This window comes from Vicugna pacos, chromosome 16 (genome assembly GCF_048564905.1).
Source record: "Vicugna pacos chromosome 16, VicPac4, whole genome shotgun sequence".
Classification (NCBI taxonomy): Eukaryota; Metazoa; Chordata; class Mammalia; order Artiodactyla; family Camelidae; genus Vicugna; species Vicugna pacos.
In genome coordinates this window covers 25,322,404-25,340,583 of record NC_133002.1, presented here as the reverse complement: position 1 = coordinate 25,340,583, position 18,180 = coordinate 25,322,404, and positions in this window count along the sequence as shown.

Sequence of the window (18,180 nt, the reverse complement as noted above, 5' to 3'; positions counted from 1 at the left end):
GAAGAGACGTTCGTTCATCCAGCACAAAGGGAACGGGTTGCAGTAGAAACACTTACTCTGGTTTCTCAGTCTGTTTCCTAGTGCCGGTTTGAAGTGCCTGCCGTTTTCACTGTAAAACCGAGTTGGGGCTTGTACCTCCCCTTATATATGTATGGAGTGGAGTTTGCAACTGAAAAGAAACTTTGTGTTCCCTTCAAGCTAGTTGAAGTTCGGCTTTCACATGCACTTATCTCTCAGAACTGAGCATGTGGAGAGACGTTCGTTCATCCAGCACAAAGGGAACGGGTTGCAGGGGAAACCCTTACTCTGGTTTCTCAGTCTGTTTCCTAGTGCCGGTTTGAAGTGCCTGCCGTTTTCACGGTAAAACCAAGTTGGTGCTTGTACCTCCCCATATATATGTATGGAGTGGAATTTGCAACTGAAAAGAAACTTTATGTTCCCTTCAAGCTAGGTGAAGTACGGCTTTCACACACACTTATCTCTCAGAACTGAGCATGTGGAGAGACGTTCGTTCATCCAGCACAAATGGAACGGTTTGCAGGAGAAGCCCTTACTCTGGTTTCTCAGTCTGTTTCCTAGTGCCGGTTTTAAGTGCCTGCCGTTTTCACTGTAAAAACGAGTTGGAGCTTGTAACACCCCATATATTTGTATGGAGTGGAGTTTGCAACTGGAAACAAACTTTGTGTTCCCTTTAAGCTACGTGAAGGACGGCTTTCACACACACTTATCTCTCAGAACTGAGCATGTGGAGAGACGTTCGTTCGCCAGCACAAAGGGAACGGGTTGCAGGAGAAACCCTTACTCTGGTTTCTCAGTCTGTTTCCAAGTGCCAGTTTAAGTGCCTGCCGTTTTCACTGTAAAACCGAGTTGCAGCTTGTACCTCCCCATATATATGTATGGAGTGGAGTTTGCAACTGAAAAGAAACTTTGTGTTACCTTCAAGCTAGGTGAAGAACGGCTTTCACACACACTTATCTCTCAGAACTGAGCATGTAGAGAGACGTTCGTTCATCCAGCACAAAGGGAACGGGTTGCAGGAGAAACCCTTACTCTGGTTTCTCAGTCTGTTTCCTAGTGCCGGTTTGAAGTGCCTGCCGTTTTCACTGTAAAACCGAGTTGGAGCTTGTACCTCCCCATATATATATATGGAGTGGAGTTTCCAACTGTAAAGAAACTTTGTGTTTCTTTCTAGCTATGTGAAGGACGGCTTTCACACACACTTATCTCTCAGAACTGAGCATGTGGAGAGAAGTTCGTTCATCCAGCCCAAAGGGAACGGGTTGCAGGATAAACCATTACTCTGTTTTCTCAGTCTTTTTCCTAGTGCCTGTTTGAAGTGCCTGCCGTTTTCACTGTAAACCCGAGTTGGTGTTTGTACCTCCCCATATATATGTATGGAGTGGGGTTTCAACTGAAAAGAAACTTTGTGTTCCCTTCAAGCTAGATGAAGGACGGCTTTCACACACAATTATCTCTCAGAACTGAGCATGTGAAGAGACGTTCGTTCATCCAGCAAAAATGGAACGGGTTGCAGGAGAAACCCTTACTCTGGTTTCTCATTCTGTTTCCTAGTGCCGGTTTGAAGTGCCTGCCGTTTTCACTGTAAAACCGAGTTGGGGCTTGTACCTCCCCTTATATATGTATGGAGTGGAGTTTGCAACTGAAAAGAAACTTTGTGTTCCCTTCAAGCTAAGTGAAGTTCGGCTTTCACATGCATTTATCTCTCAGAACTGAGCATGTGGAGAGACGTTCGTTCATCCAGCACAAAGGGAACGGGTTGCAGGAGAAACCCTTACTCTGGTTTCTCAGTCTGTTTCCTAGTGCCGGTTTGAAGTGCCTGCCTTTTTCACTGTAAAACCGAGTTGGAGCTTGTACCTCCCCATATATATGTATGGAGTGGAATTTTCAACTGAAAAGAAAATTTGTGTTCCCTTCAAGCTAGGTGAAGGACGGCTTTCACACACACTTATCTCTCAGAACTGAGCATGTGGAGAGACGTTCGTTCATCCAGCACAAAGGGAACGGGTTGCAGGAGAAACATTTTCTCTGGTTTCTCAGTCTGTTTCCTAGTGCCGGTTTGAAGTGCCTGCCGTTTTAACTGTAAAACAGAGTTGGAGCTTGTACCTCCCCGTATATATGTATGGAGTGGTGTTTGCAACTGAAAAGACACTTTGTGTTCCCTCCAAGCTAGGTGAAGGACGGCTTTCACACACACTTATCTCTCAGAACTGAGCATGTGGAGAGACGTTCGTTCATCCAGCACCAAGGGAACGTGTTGCAGGAGAAACCCTTACTCTGGTATCTCAGTCTGTTTCCTTGTGACGGTTTGAAGTGCCTGCCGTTTTCATTGTAAAACCGAGTTGGAGCTTGTACCTCCCCATATATATGTATGGAGTGGAGTTGGCAACTGAAAAGAAACTTTGTGTTCCCTTCAAGCTAGGTGAAAGACGGCTTTCACACACACATATTTCTCAGAACTGAGCATGTGGAGAGACGTTCGTTCATCCAGCACAAAGGGAACGGTTTGCAGGAGAAGCCCTTACACTGGTTTCTCAGTCTGTTTCCTAGTGCCGGTTTTAAGTGCCTGCCGTTTTCACTGTAAAAACTAGTTGGAGCTTGTAACTCCCCATATATTTGTATGGAGTGGAGTTTGCAACTGGAAACAAACTTTGTGTTCCCTTTAAGCTACCTGAAGGACTGCTTTCACACACACTTATCTCTCAGAACTGAGCATGTGGAGAGACTTTCGTTCGCCAGCACAAAGGGAACGGGTTGCAGGAGAAACCCTTACTCTGGTTTCTCAGTCTGTTTCCTAGTGCCGGTTTAAGTGCCTGCCGTTTTCACTGTAATACCGAGTTGCAGCTTGTACCTCCCCATATATATGTATGGAGTGGGGTTTGCAACTGAAAAGAAACTTTGTGTTACCTTCAAGCTAGGGGAAGAACGGCTTTCACACACACTTATCTCTCAGAACTGAGCATGTGGAGAGACGTTCGTTCATCCAGCACAAAGGGAACGGGTTGCAGGAGAAACCCTTACTCTGGTTTCTCAGTCTGTTTCCTAGTGCCGGTTTGAAGTGCCTGCCGTTTTCACTGTAAAACCGAGTTGGAGCTTGTACCTCCCCATATATATATATGGAGTGGAGTTTCCAACTGTAAAGAAACTTTGTGTTTCTTTCAAGCTAGGTGAAGGACGGCTTTCACACACACTTATCTCTCAGAACTGAGCATGTGGAGAGACGTTCGTTCATCCAGCCCAAAGGGAACGGGTTGCAGGAAAAACCATTACTCTGTTTTCTCAGTCTTTTTCCTAGTGCCGGTTTGAAGTGCCTGCCGTTTTCACGGTAAAACCGAGTTGGAGCTTGTACCTCCCCATATATATGTATGGAGTGGAGTTTGCAACTGAAAAGAAACTTTGTGTTCCCTTCAAGCTAGGTGAAGGACGGCTTTCACACACACTTATCTCTCAGAACTGAGCATGTGAAGAGACGTTCGTTCATCCAGCACAAAGGGAACGGGTTGCAGGGGAAACCCTTACTCTGGTTTCTCAGTCTGTTTCCTAGTGCCGGTTTGAAGTGCCTGCCGTTTTCACTGTAAAACCGAGTTGGGGCTTGTACCTCCCCTTATATATGTATGGAGTGGAGTTTGCAACTGAAAAGAAACTTTGTGTTCCCTATAAGCTAGTTGAAGTTCGGCTTTCACATGCACTTATCTCTCAGAACTGAGCATGTGGAGAGACGTTCGTTCATCCAGCAAAAAGAACGGTTTGCTGGAAAAACACTGACTCTGGTTTCTCAGTCTGTTTCCTAGTGCCGGTTTGAAGTGCCTGCCGTTTTCACTGTAAAACCGTGTTGGAAGTTGTACCTCCCCATAAATATGTATGGAGTGGAGTTTGCAACTGAAAAGAAACTTTGTGTTCCCTTCAAGCTAGGTGAAGGACGGCTTTCACACACACTTTTCTCTCAGAACTGAGCATGTGGAGAGACGTTCGTTCATCCAGCACAAAGGGAACGGTTTGCAGGAGAAGCCCTTACACTGGTTTCTCAGTCTGTTTCCTAGTGCCGGTTTTAAGTGCCTGCCGTTTTCACTGTAAAAACTAGTTGGAGCTTGTAACTCCCCATATATTTGTATGGAGTGGAGTTTGCAACTGGAAACAAACTTTGTGTTCCCTTTAAGCTACCTGAAGGACGGCTTTCACACACACTTATCTCTCAGAACTGAGCATGTGGAGAGACTTTCGTTCGCCAGCACAAAGGGAACGGGTTGCAGGAGAAACCCTTACTCTGGTTTCTCAGTCTGTTTCCTAGTGCCGGTTTAAGTGCCTGCCGTTTTCACTGTAATACCGAGTTGCAGCTTGTACCTCCCCATATATATGTATGGAGTGGGGTTTGCAACTGAAAAGAAACTTTGTGTTACCTTCAAGCTAGGGGAAGAACGGCTTTCACACACACTTATCTCTCAGAACTGAGCATGTGGAGAGACGTTCGTTCATCCAGCACAAAGGGAACGGGTTGCAGGAGAAACCCTTACTCTGGTTTCTCAGTCTGTTTCCTAGTGCCGGTTTGAAGTGCCTGCCGTTTTCACTGTAAAACCGAGTTGGAGCTTGTACCTCCCCATATATATATATGGAGTGGAGTTTCCAACTGTAAAGAAACTTTGTGTTTCTTTCAAGCTAGGTGAAGGACGGCTTTCACACACACTTATCTCTCAGAACTGAGCATGTGGAGAGACGTTCGTTCATCCAGCCCAAAGGGAACGGGTTGCAGGAAAAACCATTACTCTGTTTTCTCAGTCTTTTTCCTAGTGCCGGTTTGAAGTGCCTGCCGTTTTCACGGTAAAACCGAGTTGGAGCTTGTACCTCCCCATATATATGTATGGAGTGGAGTTTGCAACTGAAAAGAAACTTTGTGTTCCCTTCAAGCTAGGTGAAGGACGGCTTTCACACACACTTATCTCTCAGAACTGAGCATGTGAAGAGACGTTCGTTCATCCAGCACAAAGGGAACGGGTTGCAGGGGAAACCCTTACTCTGGTTTCTCAGTCTGTTTCCTAGTGCCGGTTTGAAGTGCCTGCCGTTTTCACTGTAAAACCGAGTTGGGGCTTGTACCTCCCCTTATATATGTATGGAGTGGAGTTTGCAACTGAAAAGAAACTTTGTGTTCCCTATAAGCTAGTTGAAGTTCGGCTTTCACATGCACTTATCTCTCAGAACTGAGCATGTGGAGAGACGTTCGTTCATCCAGCAAAAAGAACGGTTTGCTGGAAAAACACTGACTCTGGTTTCTCAGTCTGTTTCCTAGTGCCGGTTTGAAGTGCCTGCCGTTTTCACTGTAAAACCGTGTTGGAAGTTGTACATCCCCATAAATATGTATGGAGTGGAGTTTGCAACTGAAAAGAAACTTTGTGTTCCCTTCAAGCTAGGTGAAGGACGGCTTTCACACACACTTTTCTCTCAGAACTGAGCATGTGGAGAGACGTTCGTTCATCCAGCACTAAGCGAGCGGGTTGCAGGAGAAACCCTTACTCTGGTTTCTCAGTCTGTTTCCTTGTGCCGGTTTGAAGTGCCTGCCGTTTTCACTGTAAAACGGTGCTGGAGCTTGTACCTCCCCATATATATGTATGGAGTGGAGTTTGCAACTGAAAAGAAACTTTATGTTCCCTTCAAGCTAGGTGAAGTACGGCTTTCACACACACTTATCTCTCAGAACTGAGCATGTGGAGAGAAGTTCGTTCATCCAGCACAAAGGGAACGGGTTGCAGGAGAAACCCTTACTCTGGTTTCTCAGTCTGTTTCCTAGTGCCGGATTGAAGTGCCTGCCGTTTTCACTGTAAAACCGAGTTGGAGCTTGTACCTCCCCATATATATGTATGGAGTGGAGTTTGCAACTGAAAAAAACTTTGTGTTTCTTTCAAGATAGGTGAAGGACGGCTTTCACACACACCTATCTCTCGGAACTGAGCATGTGGAGAGACGTTCGTTCATCTAGCCCAAAGGGAACGGGTTGCAGGAAAAACCATTACTCTGGTTTCTCAGTCTGTTTCCTAGTGCCGGTTTGAAGTGCCTGCCGTTTTCACTGTAAAACCGAGTTGGGGCTTGTACCTCCCCTTATATATGTACGGAGTGGAGTTTGCAACTGAAAAGAAGCTTTGTGTTCCCTTCATGCTAGGTGAAGGTCGGCTTTCACATGCACTTATCTCTCAGAACGGAGCAAGTGGAGAGACGTTCGTTCATCCAGCACAAAGGGAACGGGTTGCAGGAGAAACATTTTCTCTGGTTTCTCAGTCTGTTTCCTAGTGCCGGTTTGAAGTGCCTGCCGTTTTAACTGTAAAACAGAGTTGGAGCTTGTACCTCCCCGTATATATGTATGGAGTGGTGTTTGCAACTGAAAAGAAACTTTGTGTTCCCTCCAAGCTAGGTGAAGGACGGCTTTCACACACACTTATCTCTCAGAACTGAGCATGTGGAGAGACGTTCGTTCATCCAGCACCAAGGGAACGTGTTGCAGGAGAAACCCTTACTCTGGTATCTCAGTCTGTTTCCTAGTGACGGTTTGAAGTGCCTGCCGTTTTCATTGTAAAACCGAGTTGGAGCTTGTACCTCCCCATATATATGTATGGAGTGGAGTTGGCAACTGAAAAGAAACTTTGTGTTCCCTTCAAGCTAGGTGAAAGACGGCTTTCACACACACATATTTCTCAGAACTGAGCATGTGGAGAGACGTTCGTTCATCCAGCACAAAGGGAACGGTTTGCAGGAGAAGCCCTTACTCTGGTTTCTCAGTCTGTTTCCTAGTGCCGGTTTTAAGTGCCTGCCGTTTTCACTGTAAAAACGAGTTGGAGCTTGTAACTCCCCATATATTTGTATGGAGTGGAGTTTGCAACTGGAAACAAACTTTGTGTTCCCTTTAAGCTACGTGAAGGACGGCTTTCACACACACTTATCTCTCAGAACTGAGCATGTGGAGAGACTTTCGTTCGCCAGCACAAAGGGAACGGGTTGCAGGAGAAACCCTTACTCTGGTTTCTCAGTCTGTTTCCTAGTGCCGGTTTAAGTGCCTGCCGTTTTCACTGTAATACCGAGTTGCAGCTTGTACCTCCCCATATATATGTATGGAGTGGGGTTTGCAACTGAAAAGAAACTTTGTGTTACCTTCAAGCTAGGGGAAGAACGGCTTTCACACACACTTATCTCTCAGAACTGAGCATGTGGAGAGACGTTCGTTCATCCAGCACAAAGGGAACGGGTTGCAGGAGAAACCCTTACTCTGGTTTCTCAGTCTGTTTCCTAGTGCCGGTTTGAAGTGCCTGCCGTTTTCACTGTAAAACCGAGTTGGAGCTTGTACCTCCCCATATATATATATGGAGTGGAGTTTCCAACTGTAAAGAAACTTTGTGTTTCTTTCAAGCTAGGTGAAGGACGGCTTTCACACACACTTATCTCTCAGAACTGAGCATGTGGAGAGACGTTCGTTCATCCAGCCCAAAGGGAACGGGTTGCAGGAAAAACCATTACTCTGTTTTCTCAGTCTTTTTCCTAGTGCCGGTTTGAAGTGCCTGCCGTTTTCACGGTAAAACCGAGTTGGAGCTTGTACCTCCCCTTATATATGTATGGAGTGGAGTTTGCAACTGAAAAGAAACTTTGTGTTCCCTTCAAGCTAGGTGAAGGACGGCTTTCACACACACTTATCTCTCAGAACTGAGCATGTGGAGAAACGTTCGTTCATCCAGCACAAAGGGAACGGGTTACAGGAGAAACCCTTACTCTGGATTCTCAGTCTGTTTCCTAGTGCCGGTTTGAAGTGCCTGCCGTTTTCACTGTAAAACCGAGTTGGAGCTTGTACCTCCCCATATATATGTATGGAGCAGGGTTTACAACTGAAAAGAAACTTTGTGTTCCCTTCAAGCTAGTTGAAGTACGGCTTTCACACACACTTATATCTCAGAACTGAGCCTGTGGAGAGACGTTCGTTCATCCAGCACAAAGGGAACGGTTTGCAGGAGAAGCCCTTACTCTGGTTTCTCAGTCTGTTTCCTAGTGCCGGTTTTAAGTGCCTGCCGTTTTCACTGTAAAAACGAGTTGGAGCTTGTAACTCCCCATATATTTGTATGGAGTGGAGTTTGCAACTGGAAACAAACTTTGTGTTCCCTTCAAGCTAGGTGAAGGATGGCTTTCACACACACTTATCTCTCAGAACTGAGCATGTGGAGAGACGTTCGTTCGCCAGCACAAAGGGAACGGGTTGCAGGAGAAACCCTTACTCTGGTTTCTCAGTCTGTTTCCTAGTGCCGGTTTAAGTGCCTGCCGTTTTCACTGTAAAACCGAGTTGCAGCGTGTACCTCCCCATATATATGTATGGAGTGGAGTTTGCAACTGAAAAGAAACTTTGTGTTACCTTCAAGCTAGGTGAAGAACGGCTTTCACACACACTTATCTCTCAGAACTGAGCATGTGGAGAGACGTTCGTTCATCCAGCACAAAGGGAACGGGTTGCAGGAGAAACCCTTACTCTGGTTTCTCAGTCTGTTTCCTAGTGCCGGTTTGAAGTGCCTGCCGTTTTCACTGTAAAACCGAGTTGGAGCTTGTACCTCCCCGTATATATATATGGAGTGGAGTTTCCAACTGTAAAGAAACTTTGTGTTTCTTTCAAGCTAGGTGAAGGACGGCTTTCACACACACTTATCTCTCAGAACTGAGCATGTGGAGAGACGTTCGTTCATCCAGCACAAAGGGAACGGGTTGCAGGAAAAACCATTACTCTGTTTTCTCAGTCTTTTTCCTAGTGCCGGTTTGAAGTGCCTGCCGTTTTCACGGTAAAACCGAGTTGGAGCTTGTACCTCCCCATATATATGTATGGAGTGGAGTTTGCAACTGAAAAGAAACTTTGTGTTCCCTTCAAGCTAGGTGAAGGACGGCTTTCACACACACTTATCTCTCAGAACTGAGCATGTGAAGAGACGTTCGTTCATCCAGCACAAAGGGAACGGGTTGCAGGGGAAACCCTTACTCTGGTTTCTCAGTCTGTTTCCTAGTGCCGGTTTGAAGTGCCTGCCGTTTTCACTGTAAAACCGAGTTGGGGCTTGTACCTCCCCTTATATATGTATGGAGTGGAGTTTGCAACTGAAAAGAAACTTTGTGTTCCCTATAAGCTAGTTGAAGTTCGGCTTTCACATGCACTTATCTCTCAGAACTGAGCATGTGGAGAGACGTTCGTTCATCCAGCAAAAAGAACGGTTTGCTGGAAAAACACTGACTCTGGTTTCTCAGTCTGTTTCCTAGTGCCGGTTTGAAGTGCCTGCCGTTTTCACTGTAAAACCGTGTTGGAGGTTGTACCTCCCCATATATATGTATGGAGTGGAGTTTGCAACTGAAAAGAAACTTTGTGTTCCCTTCAAGCTAGGTGAAGGACGGCTTTCACACACACTTTTCTCTCAGAACTGAGCATGTGGAGAGACTTTCGTTCATCCAGCACTAAGCGAGCGGGTTGCAGGAGAAACCCTTACTCTGGTTTCTCAGTCTGTTTCCTTGTGCCGGTTTGAAGTGCCTGCCGTTTTCACTGTAAAACCGTGCTGGAGCTTGTACCTCCCCATATATATGTATGGAGTGGAGTTTGCAACTGAAAAGAAACTTTATGTTCCCTTCAAGCTAGGTGAAGTACGGCTTTCACACACACTTATCTCTCAGAACTGAGCATGTGGAGAGAAGTTCGTTCATCCAGCACAAAGGGAACGGGTTGCAGGAGAAACCCTTACTCTGGTTTCTCAGTCTGTTTCCTAGTGCCGGATTGAAGTGCCTGCCGTTTTCACTGTAAAACCGAGTTGGAGCTTGTACCTCCCCATATATATGTATGGAGTGGAGTTTGCAACTGAAAAAAACTTTGTGTTTCTTTCAAGATAGGTGAAGGACGGCTTTCCTACACACCTATCTCTCGGAACTGAGCATGTGGAGAGACGTTCGTTCATCTAGCCCAAAGGGAACGGGTTGCAGGAAAAACCATTACTCTGGTTTCTCAGTCTGTTTCCTAGTGCCGGTTTGAAGTGCCTGCCGTTTTCACTGTAAAACAGATTTGGGGCTTGTACCTCCCCTTATATATGTATGGAGTGGAGTTTGCAACTGAAAAGAAACTTTGTGTTCCCTTCAAGCTAGGTGAAGGTCGGCTTTCACATGCACTTATCTCTCAGAACTGAGCATGTGGAGAGACGTTCGTTCATCCAGCACAAAGGGAACGGGTTGCAGGAGAAACCTTTACTCTGGTTTCTCAGTCTGTTTCCTAGTGCCGGTTTGAAGTGCCTGCCGTTTTCACGGTAAAACCGAGTTGGAGCTTGTACCTCCCCATATATATGTATGGAGTGGAGTTTGCAACTGAAAAGAAACTTTGTGTTCCCTTCAAGCTAGGTGAAGGACGGCTTTCACACACACTTTTCTCTCAGAACTGAGCATGTGGAGAGAAGTTCGTTCATCCAGCACAAAGGGAACCGGTTGCAGGAGAAACCCTTACTCTGGTTTCTCAGTCTGTTTCCTAGTGCCGGTTTGAAGTGCCTGCCGTTTTCACTGTAAAACCGATTTGGAGCTTGTACCGCCCCATATATATGTATGAAGTGGAGGTTGCAACTGAAAAGAAACTTTGTGTTCCCTTCAAGCTAGGTGAAGGACGGCTTTCACACACACTTTTCTCTCAGAACTGAGAATGTGGAGAGACGTTCGTTCATCCAGCACAAAGGGAACGGGTTGCAGGATAAACCATTACTCTGTTTTCTCAGTCTTTTTCCTAGTGCCGGTTTGAAGTGCCTGCCGTTTTCACGGTAAATCCTAGTTGGAGCTTGTACCACCCCTTATATATGTATGGAGTGGAGTTTGCAACTGAAAAGAAACTTTGTGTTCCCTTCAAGCTAGGTGAAGGACGGCTTTCACACACACTTTTCTCTCAGAACTGAGCATGTGGAGAGACGTTCGTTCATCCAGCACAAAGGGAACCGGTTGCAGGAGAAACCCTTACTCTGGTTTCTCAGTCTGTTTCCTAGTGCCGGTTTGAAGTGCCTGCCTTTTTCACTGTAAAACCGAGTTGGAGCTTGTACCTCCCCATATATATATATGGAGTGGAGTTTCCAACTTTAAAGAAACTTTGTGTTTCTTTCAAGCTAGGTGAAGGACGGCTTTCACACACACTTATCTCTCAGAACTGAGCATGTGGAGAGAAGTTCGTTCATCCAGCCCAAAGGGAACGGGTTGCAGGATAAACCATTACTCTGTTTTCTCAGTCTTTTTCCTAGTGCCGGTTTGAAGTGCCTGCCGTTTTCACGGTAAATCCGAGTTGGAGCTTGTACCTCCCCTTATATATGTATGGAGTGGAGTTTGCAACTGAAAAGAAACTTTGTGTTCCCTTCAAGATAGGTGAAGGACGGCTTTCACACACACTTATCTCTCAGAACTGAGCATGTGAAGAGACGTTCGTTCATCCAGCACAAAGGGAACGGGTTGCAGTAGAAACACTTACTCTGGTTTCTCAGTCTGTTTCCTAGTGCCGGTTTGAAGTGCCTGCCGTTTTCACTGTAAAACCGAGTTGGGGCTTGTACCTCCCCTTATATATGTATGGAGTGGAGTTTGCAACTGAAAAGAAACTTTGTGTTCCCTTCAAGCTAGTTGAAGTTCGGCTTTCACATGCACTTATCTCTCAGAACTGAGCATGTGGAGAGACGTTCGTTCATCCAGCACAAAGGGAACGGGTTGCAGGGGAAACCCTTACTCTGGTTTCTCAGTCTGTTTCCTAGTGCCGGTTTGAAGTGCCTGCCGTTTTCACTATAAAACCGAGTTGGGGCTTGTACCTCCCCTTATATATGTATGGAGTGGAGTTTGCAACTGAAAAGAAACTTTGTGTTCCCTATAAGCTAGTTGAAGTTCGGCTTTCACATGCACTTATCTCTCAGAACTGAGCATGTGGAGAGACGTTCGTTCATCCAGCAAAAAGAACGGTTTGCTGGAAAAACACTGACTCTGGTTTCTCAGTCTGTTTCCTAGTGCCGGTTTGAAGTGCCTGCCGTTTTCACTGTAAAACCGTGTTGAAAGTTGTACTTCCCCATATATATTTATGGAGTGGTGTTTGCAACTGAAAAGAAACTTTGTGTTCCCTTCAAGCTAGGTGAAGGACGGCTTTCACACACACTTTTCTCTCAGAACTGAGCATGTGGAGAGACGTTCGTTCATCCAGCACTAAGCGAGCGGGTTGCAGGAGAAACCCTTACTCTGGTTTCTCAGTCTGTTTCCTTGTGCCGGTTTGAAGTGCCTGCCGTTTTCACTGTAAAACCGTGCTGGAGCTTGTACCTCCCCATATATATGTATGGAGTGGAGTTTGCAACTGAAAAGAAACTTTATGTTCCCTTCAAGCTAGGTGAAGTACGGCTTTCACACACACTTATCTCTCAGAACTGAGCATGTGGAGAGAAGTTCGTTCATCCAGCACAAAGGGAACGGGTTGCAGGAGAAACCCTTACTCTGGTTTCTCAGTCTGTTTCCTAGTGCCGGTTGAAGTGCCTGCCGTTTTCACTGTAAAACCGAGTTGGAGCTTGTACCTCCCCATATATATGTATGGAGTGGAGTTTGCAACTGCAAAAAACTTTGTGTTTCTTTCAAGATAGGTGAAGGACGGCTTTCACACACACCTATCTCTCGGAACTGAGCATGTGGAGAGACGTTCGTTCATCCAGCCCAAAGGGAACGGGTTGCAGTAAAAACCATTACTTTGGTTTCTCAGTCTGTTTCCTAGTGCCGGTATGAAGTGCCTGCCGTTCTCACTGTAAAACAGATTTGGGGCTTGTACCTCCCCTTATATATGTATGGAGTGGAGTTTGCAACTGAAAAGAAACTTTGTGTTCCCTTCAAGCTAGGTGAAGGTCGGCTTTCACATGCACTTATCTCTCAGAACTGAGCATGTGGAGAGACGTTCGTTCATCCAGCACAAAGGGAACGGGTTGCAGGAGAAACCTTTACTCTGGTTTCTCAGTCTGTTTCCTAGTGCCGGTTTGAAGTGCCTGCCGTTTTCACGGTAAAACCGAGTTGGAGCTTGTACCTCCCCATATATATGTATGGAGTGGAGTTTGCAACTGAAAAGAAACTTTGTGTTCCCTTCAAGCTAGGTGAAGGACGGCTTTCACACACACTTTTCTCTCAGAACTGAGCATGTGGAGAGACGTTCGTTCATCCAGCACAAAGGGAACCGGTTGCAGGAGAAACCCTTACTCTGGTTTCTCAGTCTGTTTCCTAGTGCCGGTTTGAAGTGCCTGCCGTTTTCACTGTAAAACCGATTTGGAGCTTGTACCGCCCCATATATATGTATGAAGTGGAGGTTGCAACTGAAAAGAAACTTTGTGTTCCCTTCAAGCTAGGTGAAGGAAGGCTTTCACACACACTTTTCTCTCAGAACTGAGAATGTGGAGAGACGTTCGTTCATCCAGCACAAAGCGAGCGGGTTGCAGGAGAAACCCTTACTCTGGTTTCTCAGTCTGTTTCCTTGTGCCGGTTTGAAGTGCCTGCCGTTTTCACTGTAAAACCGTGTTGGAGCTTGTACTTCCCCATATATATGTATGGAGTGGCGTTTGCAACTGAAAAGAAACTTTATGTTCCCTTCAAGCTAGGTGAAGTACGGCTTTCACACACACTTATCTCTCAGAACTGAGCATGTGGAGAGAAGTTCGTTCATCCAGCACAAAGCGAACGAGTTGCAGGGAAACACTGACTCTGGTTTCTCAGTGTGTTTCCTAGTGCCGGTTTGAAGTGCCTGCCGATTTCACTGTAAAACCGAGTTGGAGCTTGTACCTCCCCATATATATGTATGGAGTGGAGTTGGCAACTGAAAAGAAACTTTGTGTTCCCTTCAAGCTAGGTGAAAGACGGCTTTCACACACACATATCTCTCAGAACTGAGCATGTGGAGACACGTTCGTTCATCCAGCACAAAGGGAACGGGTTGCAGGAGAAACCCTTACTCTGGTTTCTCAGTCTGTTTCCTAGTGCCGGTTTGAAGTGCCTGCCGTTTTCACTGTAAAACCGAGTTGGAGCTTGTACCTCCCCATATATATATATGGAGTGGAGTTTCCAACTGTAAAGAAACTTTGTGTTTCTTTCAAGCTAGGTGAAGGACGGCTTTCACACACACTTATCTCTCAGAACTGAGCATGTGGAGAGAAGTTCGTTCATCCAGCCCAAAGGGAACGGGTTGCAGGATAAACCATTACTCTGTTTTCTCAGTCTTTTTCCTAGTGCCGGTTTGAAGTGCCTGCCGTTTTCACGGTAAATCCGAGTTGGAGCTTGTACCTCCCCTTATATATGTATGGAGTGGAGTTTGCAACTGAAAAGAAACTTTGTGTTCCCTTCAAGCTAGGTGAAGGACGGCTTTCACACACACTTATCTCTCAGAACTGAGCATGTGAAGAGACGTTCGTTCATCCAGCACAAAGTGAACGGGTTGCAGTAGAAACACTTACTCTGGTTTCTCAGTCTCTTTCCTAGTGCCGGTTTGAAGTGCCTGCCTTTTTCACTGTAAAACCGAGTTGGGGCTTGTACCTCCCCTTATATATGTATGGAGTGGAGTTTGCAACTGAAAAGAAACTTTGTGTTCCCTTCAAGCTAGTTGAAGTTCGGCTTTCACATGCACTTATCTCTCAGAACTGAGCATGTGGAGAGACGTTCGTTCATCCAGCACAAAGGGAACGGGTTGCAGAGGAAACCCTTACTCTGGTTTCTCAGTCTGTTTCCTAGTGCCGGTTTGAAGTGCCTGCCGTTTTCACGGTAAAACCAAGTTGGTGCTTGTACCTCCCCATATATATGTATGGAGTGGAATTTGCAACTGAAAAGAAACTTTATGTTCCCTTCAAGCTAGGTGAAGTACGGCTTTCACACACACTTATCTCTCAGAACTGAGCATGTGGAGAGACGTTCGTTCATCCAGCACAAATGGAACGGTTTGCAGGAGAAGCCCTTACTCTGGTTTCTCAGTCTGTTTCCTAGTGCCGGTTTTAAGTGCCTGCCGTTTTCACTGTAAAAACGAGTTGGAGCTTGTAACACCCCATATATTTGTATGGAGTGGAGTTTGCAACTGGAAACAAACTTTGTGTTCCCTTTAAGCTACGTGAAGGACGGCTTTCACACACACTTATCTCTCAGAACTGAGCATGTGGAGAGACGTTCGTTCGCCAGCACAAAGGGAACGGGTTGCAGGAGAAACCCTTACTCTGGTTTCTCAGTCTGTTTCCAAGTGCCAGTTTAAGTGCCTGCCGTTTTCACTGTAAAACCGAGTTGCAGCTTGTACCTCCCCATATATATGTATGGAGTGGAGTTTGCAACTGAAAAGAAACTTTGTGTTACCTTCAAGCTAGGTGAAGAACGGCTTTCACACACACTTATCTCTCAGAACTGAGCATGTGGAGAGACGTTCGTTCATCCAGCACAAAGGGAACGGGTTGCAGGAGAAACCCTTACTCTGGTTTCTCAGTCTGTTTCCTAGTGCCGGTTTGAAGTGCCTGCCGTTTTCACTGTAAAACCGAGTTGGAGCTTGTACCTCCCCATATATATATATGGAGTGGAGTTTCCAACTGTAAAGAAACTTTGTGTTTCTTTCAAGCTAGGTGAAGGACGGCTTTCACACACACTTATCTCTCAGAACTGAGCATGTGGAGAGAAGTTCGTTCATCCAGCCCAAAGGGAACGGGTTGCAGGATAAACCATTACTCTGTTTTCTCAGTCTTTTTCCTAGTGCCGGTTTGAAGTGCCTGCCGTTTTCACGGTAAATCCGAGTTGGAGCTTGTACCTCCCCTTATATATGTATGGAGTGGAGTTTGCAACTGAAAAGAAACTTTGTGTTCCCTTCAAGCTAGGTGAAGGACGGCTTTCACACACACTTATCTCTCAGAACTGAGCATGTGAAGAGACGTTCGTTCATCCAGCACAAAGGGAACGGGTTGCAGTAGAAACACTTACTCTGGTTTCTCAGTCTGTTTCCTAGTGCCGGTTTGAAGTGCCTGCCGTTTTCACTGTAAAACCGAGTTGGGGCTTGTACCTCCCCTTATATATGTATGGAGTGGAGTTTGCAACTGAAAAGAAACTTTGTGTTCCCTTCAAGCTAGTTGAAGTTCGGCTTTCACATGCACTTATCTCTCAGAACTGAGCATGTGGAGAGACGTTCGTTCATCCAGCACAAAGGGAACGGGTTGCAGGGGAAACCCTTACTCTGGTTTCTCAGTCTGTTTCCTAGTGCCGGTTTGAAGTGCCTGCCGTTTTCACGGTAAAACCAAGTTGGTGCTTGTACCTCCCCATATATATGTATGGAGTGGAATTTGCAACTGAAAAGAAACTTTATGTTCCCTTCAAGCTAGGTGAAGTACGGCTTTCACACACACTTATCTCTCAGAACTGAGCATGTGGAGAGACGTTCGTTCATCCAGCACAAAGGGAACGGGTTGCAGGAGAAACCCTTACTCTGGTATCTCAGTCTGTTTCCTAGTGACGGTTTGAATTGCCTGCCGTTTTCAGTGTAAAACCGAGTTGGAGCTTGTACCTCCCCATATATATGTATGGAGTGGATTTGGCAACTGAAAAGAAACTTTGTGTTCCCTTCAAGCTAGGTGAAAGACGGCTTTCACACACACTTTTCTCTCAGAACTGAGCATGTGGAGAGACGTTCGTTCATCCAGCACAAAGGGAACCGGTTGCAGGAGAAACCCTTACTCTGGTTTCTCAGTCTGTTTCCTAGTGCCGGTTTGAAGTGCCTGCCGTTTTCACTGTAAAACCGATTTGGAGCTTGTACCGCCCCATATATATGTATGAAGTGGAGGTTGCAACTGAAAAGAAACTTTGTGTTCCCTTCAAGCTAGGTGAAGGACAGCTTTCACACACACTTTTCTCTCAGAACTGAGAATGTGGAGAGACGTTCGTTCATCCAGCACAAAGCGAGCGGGTTGCAGGAGAAACCCTTACTCTGGTTTCTCAGTCTGTTTCCTTGTGCCGGTTTGAAGTGCCTGCCGTTTTCACTGTAAAACCGTGTTGGAGCTTGTACTTCCCCATATATATGTATGGAGTGGCGTTTGCAACTGAAAAGAAACTTTATGTTCCCTTCAAGCTAGGTGAAGTACGGCTTTCACACACACTTATCTCTCAGAACTGAGCATGTGGAGAGAAGTTCGTTCATCCAGCACAAAGCGAACGAGTTGCAGGGAAACACTGACTCTGGTTTCTCAGTGTGTTTCCTAGTGCCGGTTTGAAGTGCCTGCCGATTTCACTGTAAAACCGAGTTGGAGCTTGTACCTCCCCATATATATGTATGGATTGGTGTTTGCAACTGAAAAGAAACTTTGTGTTCCCTCCAAGCTAGGTGAAGGACGGCTTTCACACACACTTATCTCTCAGAACTGAGCATGTGGAGAGACGTTCGTTCATCCAGCACAAAGGGAACGGGTTGCAGGAGAAACCCTTACTCTGGTATCTCAGTCTGTTTCCTAGTGACGGTTTAAAGTGCCTGCCGTTTTCAGTGTAAAACCGAGTTGGAGCTTGTACCTCCCCATATATATGTATGGAGTGGAGTTGGCAACTGAAAAGAAACTTTGTGTTCCCTTCAAGCTAGGTGAAAGACGGCTTTCACACACACATATCTCTCAGAACTGAGCATGTGGAGACACGTTCGTTCATCCAGCACAAAGGAAACGGTTTACAGGAGAAACCCTTACTCTGGATTCTCAGTCTTTTTCCTAGTGCCAGTTTGAAGTGCCTGCCGTTTTCACTGTAAAACCGAGTTGGAGCTTGTACCTCCCCATATATATGTATGGAGCAGGGTTTACAACTTAAAGGAAACTTTGTGTTCCCTTCAAGCTTGTTGAAGTACGGCTTTCACACACACTTATCTCTCAGAACTGAGCATGTGGAGAGACGTTCGTTCATCCAGCACAAATGGAACGGTTTGCAGGAGAAGCCCTTACTCTGGTTTCTCAGTCTGTTTCCTAGTGCCGGTTTTAAGTGCCTGCCGTTTTCACTGTAAAAACGAGTTGGAGCTTGTAACACCCCATATATTTGTATGGAGTGGAGTTTGCAACTGGAAACAAACTTTGTGTTCCCTTTAAGCTACGTGAAGGACGGCTTTCACACACACGTATCTCTCAGAACTGAGCATGTGGAGAGACGTTCGTTCGCCAGCACAAAGGG